A 13825-nucleotide genomic window follows, 5' to 3' on the forward strand; every position below is an offset into this window, starting at 1 on the left:
TAAGTTACAATTACGCCTAACACTACACTATCATTAAATAAATTATTCCTATTTAAAACTAAATACTTACCTGTAAAATAAACCCTAAGATAGCTACAATGTAATTAATAATTACATTGTAGCTATTTTAGGATTTATATTTATTTTACAGGTAACTTTGTATTTATTTTAGCTAGTTAGAAAAGTTATTAAATAGTTATTAACTATTTAATAACTACCTAGCTAAAAGAAATACAAAATTACCTGTAAAATAAATCCTAACCTAAGTTATAATTAAACCTAACACTACACTATCATTCAATTAATTAAATAAATTAACTACAAATAACTACAATTAAATACAATTACATAAACTAACTAAAGTACAAAAAATAAAAAAAGCTAAGTTACAAAAAATAAAAAAAATAACTTACAAACATTTAAAAAATATTACAACAATTTTAAGCTAATTACACCTAATCTAAGCCCCCTAATAAAATAACAAAGACCCCCAAAATAAAAAAATGTCCTACCCTATTCTAAATTAAAAAAGTTCAAAGCTCTTTTACCTTACCAGCCCTTAAAAGGGCCTTTTGCGGGGCATGCCCCAAAGAAAACTGCTCTTTTGCCTGTAAAAGAAAAATACAACCCCCCCCAACATTAAAACCCACCACCCACATACCCCTAATCTAACCCAAACCCCCCTTAAAAAAACCTAACACTACCCCCCTGAAGATCATCCTACCTTGAGTTGTCTTCAGCCAGCCGACCCACCAATGGAACCGAAGAGGAGATCCGGAGCGGCACAAGTGATCCTCCAAGGGGCGCTGAAGAAGTCTTCCATCCGATGAAGTCATCATCCAGGCGGCACTGAAGAAGTCTTCCATCCGGGCGATGTCATCTTCCAAGCGGCGATGAAGAAGTCTTCCATCCGGGCGATGTCATCTTCCAAGCGGGGACTTCAATCTTCTTTCTTCAGGATCCATCTTCATCCCGCCGACGCGGAACATTTCTTCCCCGACGGACTAACGACGAATGAAGGCTCCTTTAAGGGACGTCATCCAAGATGGCGTCCCTTCAATTCCGATTGGCTGATAGGATTCTATCAGCCAATCGGAATTAAGGTAAGAAAAATCTGATTGGCTGATTGAATCAGCCAATCAGATTGAAGTTCAATCCGATTGGCTGATCCAATCAGCCAATCAGATTGAGCTTGCATTCTATTGGCTGTTCCGATCAGCCAATAGAATGCGAGCTCAATCTGATTGGCTGATTCAATCAGCCAATCAGATTTTTCCTACCTTAATTCCGATTGGCTGATAGAATCCTTCATTCGTCGTTAGTCCGTCGGGGAAGAAGGATGTTCCGCGTCGGCGGAATGAAGATGGATCCTGAAGAAAGAAGATTGAAGACCCCGCTTGGAAGATGACATCGCCCGGATGGAAGACTTCTTCAGCGCCGCCTGGATGATGACTTCATCGGATGGAAGACTTCTTCAGCGCCCCTTGGAGGATCACTTCTGCCGCTCCGGATCTCCTCTTCGGTTCCATCGGTGGGTCGGCTGGCTGAAGACAACTCAAGGTAGGATGATTTTCAGGGGGTAGTGTTAGGTTTATTTAAGGGGGATTTGGGTTAGATTAGGGGTATGTGGGTGGTGGGTTTTAATGTTGGGGGGGTTGTATTTTTCTTTTACAGGCAAAAGAGCAGTTTTCTTTGGGGCATGCCCCGCAAAAGGCCCTTTTAAGGGCTGGTAAGGTAAAAGAGCTTTGAACTTTTTTAATTTAGAATAGGGTAGGGCATTTTTTTTATTTTGGGGGGCTTTATTTTTAGTTATTTTTTTTATTTTTTGTACTTTAGTTAGTTTATGTAATTGTATTTAATTGTAGTTATTTGTAGTTAATTTATTTAATTAATTTAATGATAGTGTAGTGTTAGGTTTAATGGTAACTTAGGTTAGGATTTATTTTACAGGTAATTTTGTATTTCTTTTAGCTAGGTAGTTATTAAATAGTTAATAACTATTTAATAACTATTCTAACTAGCTAAAATAAATACAAAGTTACCTGTAAAATAAATATAAATCCTAAGATAGCTACAATGTAATTATTAATTACATTGTAGCTATCTTAGGGTTTATTTTACAGGTAAGTATTTAGTTTTAAATGGGAATAATTTATTTAAGTATAGTGTAGTGTTAGGTGTAATTGTAACTTAGGTTAGTTTTTATTTTACAGGTAAATTTCTCTTTATTTTAGCTAGGTAGCTATTAAATAGTTAATAACTATTTAATTAGAAGTAGAAAAGAGGGCGCCACATAGTGTGATACTGTTGACTCAAAGCAATAAGGGAGAATAATTGTAAAGGCTTACCAAAAGGTTATGCACCGTATTGTAACCGGTGCTAGCAGGCAGACTAACACTCTCAGTGGTTAGCACACTGGGTGGCCTCAGGTATACTGCATACAGGTGGTACTCTGCGTGGCTTGATTTGAAGTGACAAGACGTCTGTGCAGCTTGTGTGTTAGAGACTGCGGTAGGTAAAAAGATAGAACACCTTTCCAGGAAGGATCAAATGAAAGCCAAAGACAACTTCCGTAAGATAAAAATAGAAATCTTTAATCCATATAAGAATTGCCACGCGTTTCTAGACCAATATCTGGTCTTTTCCTCAGGCATAAAAACAATCTTTATTTTACAGGTAAGTTTGTATTTCTTTTAGCTAGGTAGTTATTAAATAGTTAAAAACTATTTAATAACTATTCTAACTAGCTAAAAGAAATACCAAGTTACCTGTAAAATAAATATAAATCCTAAAATAGCTACAATGTAATTATTAATTACATTGTAGCTATCTTAGGGTTTATTTTACAGGTAAGTATTTAGTTTTAAATAGGAATAATTTATTTAATGATAGTGTAGTGTTAGGCGGAATTGTAACTTAGGTTAGTTTTTATTATACAGGTAAATTTCTCTTTATTTTAGCTAGGTAGCTATTAAATAGTTAATAACTATTTAATAGCTATTGTACCTAGTTAAAATAAATTGAAAGTTACCTGTAAAATAAAAATAAATCCTAAGATAGCTACAATATAATTATTATTTATATTGTAGCTATATTAGGGTTTATTTTAAAGGTAAGTATTTAGTTTTAAATAGGATTAACTTAGGCCTAGATTTGGAGTTTGGCGTTAGCCGTGAAAACCAGCGTTAGAGGCTCCTAACGCTGGTTTTAGGCTAACTCCAGTATTTGGAGTCACTCAAAATAGGGTCTAACGCTCACTTTTCAGCCGCGACTTTTCCATACCGCAGATCCCCTTACGTCAATTGCGTATCCTATCTTTTCAATGGGATCTTTCTAACTCCGGTATTTAGAGTCGTGTCTGAAGTGAGCGTTAGACATCTAACAACAAAACTCCAGCCGCAGGAAAAAAGTCAGTAGTTAAGAGCTTTCTGGGCTAACGCCGGTTCATAAAGCTCTTAACTACTGTACTCTAAAGTACACTAACACCCATAAACTACCTATGTACCCCTAAACTGAGCCCCCCCCACATCGCCGCCACTCGATTAAATATTTTTAACCCCTAATCTTCCGACCGCCACCTACGTTATACTTATGTACCCCTAATCTTCTGCCCCTAACACCGCCGACCCCTGTATTATATTTATTAACCCCTAATCTGCCCCCCACAACATCGCAGCCAGCTACCTACAATAATTAACCCCTAATCTGCCGACCACAAAGCGCCGCCACCTACATTATAGCTATGTACCCCTAATCTGCTGCCCCTAACACCGCCGACCCCTATATTATATTTATTAACCCCTAATCTGCCCCCCACAACGTCGCCTCCACCTGCCTACACTTATTAACCCCTAATCTGCCGAGCGGACCGCACCGCTACTATTATAAAGTTATTAACCCCTAATCCGCCTCACTAACCCTATAATAAATAGTATTAACCCCTAATCTGCCCTCCCTAACATCGCCAACACCTAACTTCAATTATTAACCCCTAATCTGCCGACCGGAGCTCACCGCTATTCTAACAAATGTATTAACCCCTAAAGCTAAGTCTAACCCTAACACTAACACCCCCCTAAATTAAATATAATTTTAATCTAACGAAATTAATTAACTCTTATTAAATAAATTATTCCTATTTAAAGTTAAATACTTACCTGTAAAATAAACCCTAATATAGCTACAATATAACAAATAATTACATTGTAGCTATTTTAGGATTAATATTTATTTTACAGGCAACTTTGTAATTATTTTAACCAGGTACAATAGCTATTAAATAGTTAAGAACTATTTAATAGTTACCTAGTTAAAATAATAACAAAATTACCTGTAAAATAAATCCTAACCTAAGTTACAATTAAACCTAACACTATACTATCATTAAATTAATTAAATAAAATACCTACAATTACCTACAATTAAACCTAACACTACACTATCAATAAATAAATTAAATACAATTCCTACAAATAACTACAATGAAATAAACTAACTAAAGTACAAAAAATAAAAAAGAACTAAGTTACAAAAAATAAAAAAATATTTACAAACATAAGAAAAATATTACAACAATTTTAAACTAATTACACCTACTCTAAGCCCCCTAATAAAATAACAAAGACCCCCAAAATAACAAAATGCCCTACCCTATTCTAAATTACTACATTTCAAAGCTCTTTTACCTTACCAGCCCTGAACAGGGCCCTTTGCGGGGTATGCCCCAAGAAATTCAGCTCTTTTGCCTGTAAAAAAAAACATACAATACCCCCCCCAACATTACAACCCACCACCCACATACCCCAAATCTAACCCAAACCCCCCTTAAATAAACCTAACACTAAGCCCCTGAAGATCTTCCTACCTTGTCTTCACCCTACCAGGTTCACCGATCCGTCCTGAAGAGCTCCTCCGATGTCCTGAGCCAAGCCCAAGCGGGGGGCTGAAGAGGTCCATGATCTGGCTGAAGTCTTCATCCAAGCGGGAGGTGAAGAGGTCCATGATCCGGATGAAGTCTTCATCCAAGCGGGAGCTGAAGAGGTCCATGATCCGGATGAAGTCTTCATCCAAGCGGGAGCTGAAGAGGTCCATGATCCGGATGAAGTCTTCTATCAACGGCATCTTCAATCTTCTTTCTTCCGGATCCATCTTGCAGACCTCCGACGCGGAACATCCTCTTCTCCCGACGCCTACTAGCCGAATGACGGTTCCTTTAAGGGACGTCATCCAAGATGGCGTCCCTCGAATTCCGATTGGCTGATAGGATTCTATCAGCCAATCGGAATTAAGGTAGGAATATTCTGATTGGGTGATGGAATCAGCCAATCAGAATCAAGATCAATCCGATTGGCTGATCCAATCAGCCAATCAGATTGAGCTCGCATTCTATTGGCTGATCGGAACAGCCAATAGAATGCAAGCTCAATCTGATTGGCTGATCGAATCAGCCAATCGGATTGAACTTGATTCTGATTGGCTGATTCCATCAGCCAATCAGAATATTCCTACCTTAATTCCGATTGGCTGATAGAATCCTATCAGCCAATCGGAATTCGAGGGACACCATCTTGGATGACATCCCTTAAAGGAACCGTCATTCGGCTAGTAGGCGTCGGGAGAAGAGGATGTTCCGCGTCGGAGGTCTGCAAGATGGATCCGGAAGAAAGAAGATTGAAGATGCCGTTGATAGAAGACTTCATCCGGATCATGGACCTCTTCAGCTCCCGCTTGGATGAAGACTTCAGCCGGATCATGGACCTCTTCAGCCCCCCGCTTGGGCTTGGATCAGGACATAGGAGGAGGAGCTCTTCAGGACGGATCGGTGAACCTGGTAGGGTGAAGACAAGGTAGGAAGATCTTCAGGGGCTTAGTGTTAGGTTTATTTAAGGGGGGTTTGGGTTAGATCAGGGGTATGTGGGTGGTGGGTTGTAATGTTGGGGGGGGGGTATTGTATGTTTTTTTTTACAGGCAAAAGAGCTGAATTTCTTGGGGCATGCCCCGCAAAGGGCCCTTTTCAGGGCTGGTAAGGTAAAAGAGCTTTGAAATGTAGTAATTTAGAATAGGGTAGGGCATTTTGTTATTTTGGGGGTCTTTGTTATTTTATTAGGGGGCTTAGAGTAGGTGTAATTAGTTTAAAATTGTTGTAATATTTTTCTTATGTTTGTAAATATTTTTTTATTTTTTGTAACTTAGTTCTTTTTTATTTTTTGTACTTTAGATAGTTTATTTCATTGTAGTTATTTGTAGGTATTGTATTTAATTTATTTATTGATAGTGTAGTGGTAGGTTTAATTGTAGATAATTATAGGTATTTTATTTAATTAATTTATTGATAGTGTAGTGTTAGGTTTAATTGTAACTTAGGTTAGGATTTATTTTACAGGTAATTTTGTTATTATTTTAACTAGGTAACTATTAAATAGTTCTTAACTATTTAATAGCTATTGTACCTGGTTAAAATAATTACAAAGTTGCCTGTAAAATAAATATTAATCCTAAAATAGCTACAATGTAATTATAATTTATATTGTAGCTATATTAGGATTTATTTTACAGGTAAGTATTTAGCTTTAAATAGGAATAATTTATTTAATAAGAGTTAATTAATTTTGTTAGATTAAAATTATATTTAACTTAGGGGGGTGTTAGTGTTAGGGTTAGACTTAGCTTTAGGGGTTAATACATTTATTATAGTAGCGGTGAGCTCCGGTCGGCAGATTAGGGGTTAATGTTTGAAGTTAGGTGTCGGCGATGTTAGGGAGGGCAGATTAGGGGTTAATACTATTTATTATAGGGTTAGTGAGGCGGATTAGGGGTTAATAACTTTATAATAGTAGCGGTGTGGTCCGCTCGGCAGATTAGGGGTTAATAAGTGTAGGCAGGTGGAGGCGACGTTGAGGGGGCAGATTAGGGGTTAATAAATATAATATAGGGGTCGGCGGTGTTAGGGGCAGCAGATTAGGGGTACATAGGGATAATGTAAGTAGCGACGGTGTCCGGAGCGGTAGATTAGGGGTTAATAATAATAATATGCAGGGGTCAGCGATAGCGGGGGCGGCAGAATAGGGGTTAATAAGTGTAAGGTTAGGGGTGTTTAGACTCGGGGTACATGTTAGGGTGTTAGGTGCAGACGTAGGAAGTGTTTCCCCATAGCAAACAATGGGGCTGCGTTAGGAGCTGAACGTGGCTTTTTTGCAGGTGTTAGGTTTTTTTTCAGCTCAAACAGCCCCATTGTTTCCTATGGGGGAATCGTGCACGAGCACGTTTTTGAGGCTGGCCGCTTGCGTAAGCAACTCTGGTATTGAGAGTTGAAGCTGCGTTAAAAATGCTCTACGCTCCTTTTTTGGAGCCTAACACAGCCTTTTTGTGGACTCTCAATACCAGAGTTATTTTTATGGTGCGGCCAGAAAAAAGCCGGCGTTAGCTACGCGGGTCGTTACCGACAAAACTCTAAATCTAGGCCTTAGTTAATAAGAGAAATATTATTTAGATTTATTTAATTAATATTTAAGTTAGGGGGGTGCTAGGGTTAGTGTTAGACTTAGGTTTAGGGGTTAATAAATTTATTACAGTGGCGGCGGTGTAGTGGGGGGCAGGATAGGGGTTAATAAATGTATTATAGGTGGCGACGGTGTAGGGGGGGCAGATTAGGGGTTAATAAGTTTAATATTGGTTGCTGCGGGGTCCGGGAGCGGCGGTTTAGGGGTTAAAATATTTATTTAGTTGCGGCGAGGTGCGGGATCAGCAGGATAGGGGTTAATAACTTTATTATAGAGGGCGACGGTATAGGGGGGGCAGGATAGGGGTTACTAGGTATAATGTAGGTGGTGGCGGTGTCCGGGAGCGGCGGTTTAGGGGTTAATACATTTATAAGAGTTGCGGCGGGGTCTAGGAGCGGCGGTTTAGGGGTTAGTAACTTTATTTAGGTGCGGGAGGCTCCGGGGGCGCCGGTATAGGGGATAGAACAGTGTAGTTAGTGTGGGTGCTTAGTGACAGGCTAGCAATAAAGCTGTAAAAAAGCCAAAGAGCAGCGAGATCGGATGAGTGATAACTATCACAGTCCGCTGCTCATCGCCCCGTACTTGGTGCGTGGCTTTTTGACAGCTTTATTGATAACTTAGGCGAATTCAGGTCCGCGGGGCGATGGTAGGCGAGCTTAGGTGGGCGTATTGAACCGGCGAAGGCAGGAAAAGTAGACGCGTTGATAATTACCCCTCAAAGTATCCATTCCCCCATTTCACCTCCTCCCAATGACGTTACTCTGAATGGAGACGCTTAAAGGGCCTTAACAGATTCCTCACTGCTCCATAATGAATAGCAAAAAGAAGTACAAAATAGGCATCCGCTGTCTCTTCATGTGAAGGAAAATCATCAACTTTATTGTTTTATAGTTAAAGGGATATGAAACCCACATTTTTTCTTTTATGATTCAGATAGAGCATGCAATTTTAAGTAACTTTCTAATTTACTCATATTATCATTTTTCCTTTGTTCTCTTGCTATCTTTATTTAAAAAAGCTGGAAAACCTTAGGAGCCTATTTTTTGTTCAGCACCCTGGGTAGCGCTTGCTGATTGGTGGCTTCATTTAGACACCAATCAGCAAGTGCTACCCAGGGGCTGAACCAAAAATGGTCCGGCTCCTTAGCTTACATTCCTGCATTTTCAAATAAAGATCCCAAGAGAATGAAGAAAAATTGATAATAGAAGTAAATTAGAAAGTTGATTACAATTGCCTGCTATGAGGCCCATTTATCAAGCTCCGTATGGAGCTTGTGGGCCGTGTTAAAGACCGCTGCTCCATAACCCTGTCCGCCTGCTCTGAGCAGGCGGACAGGAATCGCCACAATTCAACCCAATCGAGTACGATCGGGTTCATTGACACCTCCCCGATTGGCCGCAAGTCTGCAGGGGGCGGCATTGCACCAGCAGCACTTGTGAGCTGCTGGTGCAATGCTGAATATGGAGAGCGTATTGCTCTCCGCATTCAGCGAGGTCTTGCGGACCTGATCCGCACTGTCGGATCAGGTCCACAAGACCTTTGATAAATAGGCCTCTTTGTCTGAATCATGAAAGTTTAATTTTGACTAGACTATCCCTTTAAAACAATCTCCACTACATAATAGAAAAAAGCGAGCAGGCTAGGCCTTACATGTTTCAGCCTGAGCATTAATCATAGACCTTAACCCCTTAAGGACTGAGGACGTGCAGGGTACGTCCTCCAAAAAAATACCCTTAATGACCGAGGACGTACCTTGCACGTCCTCAGTCTCTGAAAGCGGTGTAAGCGATCCTGCAATAACCCTGCATGGCCATCCGATGCAGAGAGAGCCACTCTGTGGCCCTCTCTGCACCGGACATCGATGGCCAGTATCGTTGGTGGATGGGTGGGTGGGAGCCGACATGGGAGGCGGGTGGGCGGCCATCGATGGGCCTTGTGATGTGGAGCGGGACTGACTGGGGCGCGCACGGACACGCGCGCGTGCACGGGGGGCTGCGGGCGCGTGCACGGGGCGGGAGCGGGTGGGAACCGCTACACTACAGAAAATGTTAATGTTAAAAGTAAAAAAAAAAAAGGGGTATTTAAAGGGACAGTTTACTCCTTAATTTACCCCTTCACTGCTGGGCATAATACACGTGTGGTGCGCAGTGGCATTTAGTGGCCTTCTAATTACCAAAAAGCAATGCCAAAGCCATATATGTCTGCTATTTCTGAAAAAAGGGAATCCCAGAGAAGTATTTACAACCATTTATGCCATAATTGCACAAGCTGTTTGTAAACAATTTCAATGAGAAACCAAATGTTTGTTAAAAAATTTGTGAAAAAGTGAACGAATTTTTGTATTTGATCGCATTTCGCGGTGAAATGGTGACATGAAATATACCAAAATGGGCCTAGATCAATACTTTGGGATGTCTTCTAAAAAAAAATATATACATGTCAATGGATATTCAGGGATTCCTGAAAGATATTAGTGTTCCAATGTAACTAGCGCTAATTTTGAAAAAAGTGGCCCTATAACTTGCAAAAAAAGCAAAGAACATGTAAACATTGGGTATTTCTAAACTCAGGACAAAATTTAGAAACTATTTAGCATGGGTGTTTTTTGGTGGTTGTAGATGTGTAACAGATTTTGGGGGTCAAATTTTTCCTCATACTTTATATTTTTTTTATAGTAAATTATAAGATATGATGAAAATAATGGTATCTTTAGAAAGTCCATTCAATGGCGAGAAAAACGGTATATAATATGTGTGGGTACAGTAAAAGAGGAAGAGGAAAATTACAGCTAAACTCAAACACCGCAAAAATGTAAAAATAGCCTTGGTCCCAAACGGACAGAAAATGGAAAAGTGCTGTGGTCATTAAGGGGTTAAAGGGACATGAAACCCAACTTTTTTTCTTTCATGATTTAGAAAGAGCATGCAATTTTAAACAACTTTCTAATTTACTACTATTATCTAATTTGCTTAATTCTCTTGATACACTTTGCTGAAAAGCAAATCTAGATAGGCTCAGTAACTGCTGATTGGTTGATGCACATAGATGACTCGTGTGATTGGCTCACCTATGTGCATTGCTATTTCTCCAACAAAGGATATCTAAAGAATGAAGCAAATTAGATAATAGAAATAAATTGGAATGTTGTTTAAAGTTTTATTCTATACTGGAATCATGAAAGAAAATTTTGGGGCTTAGTGTCCCTTCAAAGCACTTGTGGTCATCCAGTATTACATTACACTTCTTTTTACACTAAATTCATTTATTTTTTGTTTATCTAATTAATACTGTCATGCTTTCTATGCACTTTAAACAAATTATCCTAACAACATATGTGTGCTCCTTATTACAAAGTTTTAAATGTATAGGGACTCTATATTACTTATATAATTGTTCATTTACTTTTCTAAACCTTTTATATAGTTAATAGAACAAACACTAACTGACATATAATCACCATTCTATTGAGTGCATATTTAGATTGTCCCAAAAAGAGAACACTTAGGCAATAGGCATGTATTTATAAAGCCGTCCACCGCAAATACGCTGGAATTCCGCAGCGTATTTGTGGCGAGCCTGATTCGCCTTAGTTATCAAACCCTACAAAATGGCAAAAGTAGAAATTTATGACGTAACATACGATCCGCTGGACTCAGTCCGACACAGATCGATGCTTACGTCCTTACAATCTGACTACTTTTGGAAGTTATCAAATACCTACCAGGTACGCTCGGCACTATTCCGACCCAGCGTACCTGGTTTTCAATCCGCCACCCTGGAGGTGGCGGATGCCATAGGAATCAATGGGAGTCGGAAAGCAGCGAAAGCTTATGTTCGCTGCTGCCCGATATCCCATTGATTCCTATGGGAACGTTTACACCTAACACCCTAATATGTACCCCGAGTCTAAACACACCTAATCTGCCGCCCCCTACACCGCCGCCACCTACATTATACTTATTAACCCCAAAACCGCCGCTCCCGGAGCCCACCGCCACCTACATTATACATATTAACCCCTAATCTGCCCCCTACACTGCCGCCACTATATTCAATGTATTAACCCCTAATCTGCCCCCCCATACACCGCTGCTACTATATTAAATTTATTAACCCCTAAACCTAAGTCTAACCCTAACACCACCTAACTTAAATAAATCTAAATAAATATTCCTAGCATTAAATAAATTATTCCTATTTTAAACTAAATACTTACCTATAAAATAAACCCTAAGATAGCTACAATATAACTAATAGTTACATTGTAGCTATCTTAGGGTTTATTTTTATTTTACAGGCAACTTTGTATTTATTTTAACTAGATAGAATAGTTATTAAATAGTTATTAACTATTTAATAACTACCTAGTAAAATAAATACAAATATACCTGTAAAATAAAACCTAACCTAAGTTACAATTACACCTAACACTATCACTATAATTATATAACTATAATTAATTCCCTAAATTAACTACAATTAAATAAAATAAAATTAAATAAAATCATCTAAAGTACCAAAAAAACAAACACTAAATTACATAATATAATAAAATAATTACAAGATTTTTAAACTAATTACACATAATCTAATCCCCTAACAAAATTAAAAAGCCCCTCAAAATAAAAAAAGCCCTACCCTACGCTAAATTACAAATAGCCCTTAAAAGGGCCTTTTGCGGGGCATTGCCCCAAAGCAATCAGTTCTTTTACCTGTAAAAAAAAAATTACAACCCCCCCAACATTAAAACCCACTACCCACCCAACCAACCCTACTCTAAAACCCATCCAATCCCCCCTTAAAAAAACCTAACACTAACCCCTTGAAGATCACCCTACCTTGAGACGTCTTCACCTTACCGGGACAAAGTCCTCAACAAAGCCGGGCGAAGTGGTCCTCCAGACGGGCATAAGTCTTCATCCAAGCCAGGCAGAAGAGGTCCTCCAGACGGGCAGAAGTCTTCATCCAGACGGCATCTTCTATCTTCATCCATCCGGCGCGGAGCGGGTCCATCTTCAAGACATTCGACGCGGAGCATCCTCTTCATCCGGAGTCTTCTTCAACAATGAAAGGGTCCTTTAAGTGACGTCATCCAAGATGGCGTCCTTTCAATTCCGATTGGCTGATAGAATTCTATCAGCCAATCGGAATTAAGGTAGGAAAAATCCTATTGGTTGATGCAATCAACCAATAGGATTGAACTTCAATTCTATTGGCTGATCCAATCAGCCAATAGAATGCAAGCTCAATCCTATTCGCTGATTGGATCAGCCAATAGGATTGAACTTCAATCCTATTGGCTGATTGCATCAACCAATAGGATTTTTCCTACCTAATTCCAATTGGCTGATAGAATTCTATCAGACAATCGGAATTCAAGGGACACCATCTTGGATGACGTCACTTAAAGGACCCGTCATTGTTGAAGACGACTCCAGATGAACAGCATGCTCCGCGTCGGATGTCTTGAAGATGGACCCGGTCCGCGCCGGATGGATGAAGATAGAAGATGCCGTCTGGATGAAGACTTCTGCCAGTCTGGAGGACCTCTTCTGCCCGGCTTGGATGAAGACTTCTGCCCGTCTGGAGGACCACTTCGACCGGCTTCGTTGAGGACTTCGGCCCGGTTGGGTGAAGACGTCTCAAGGTAGGGTGATCTTCAAGGGGTTAGTGTTAGGTTTTTTTAAGGGGGGATTGGGTGGGTTTTAGAGTAGGGTTGGTTGTGTGGGTGGTGGGTTTTAATGTTGGGGTTGTAATTTTTTTTTACAGGTAAAAGAGCTGATTACTTTGGGGCAATGCCCTGCAAAAGGCCCTTTTAAGGGCTATTTGTAATTTTGTGTAGGGTAGGGCTTTTTTTTTTATTTTGGGGGGCTTTTTTATTTTGTTAGGGGGATTAGAGTAGGTGTAATTAGTTTAAAATTCTTGTAATTATTTTATTATTTTCTGTAATTTAGTGGGTTTTTTGGTACTTTAGATAATTGTATTTAATGTTATTTAATTGTAGTTAATTTAGGGAATTAATTTAATTATAGTGTAGTGTTAGGTGTAATTGCAACTTAGGTTAGGTTTTATTTTACAGGAACTTTTGTATTTATTTTAACTATGTAGCTATTAAATAGTTAATAACTATTTAATAACTATTTTATCTAGTTAAAATAAATACAAAGTTGCCTGTAAAATAAACCCTAAGATAGCTACAATGTAACTATTAGTTATATTGTAACTATCTTAGGGTTTATTTTATAGGTAAGTATTTAGTTTTAAATAGGAATAATTTATTTAATGCTAGGAATATTTATTTAAATTTATTTAAATTATATTTAAGT

Source organism: Bombina bombina, chromosome 2 (assembly GCF_027579735.1).
Source record: "Bombina bombina isolate aBomBom1 chromosome 2, aBomBom1.pri, whole genome shotgun sequence".
Classification (NCBI taxonomy): Eukaryota; Metazoa; Chordata; class Amphibia; order Anura; family Bombinatoridae; genus Bombina; species Bombina bombina.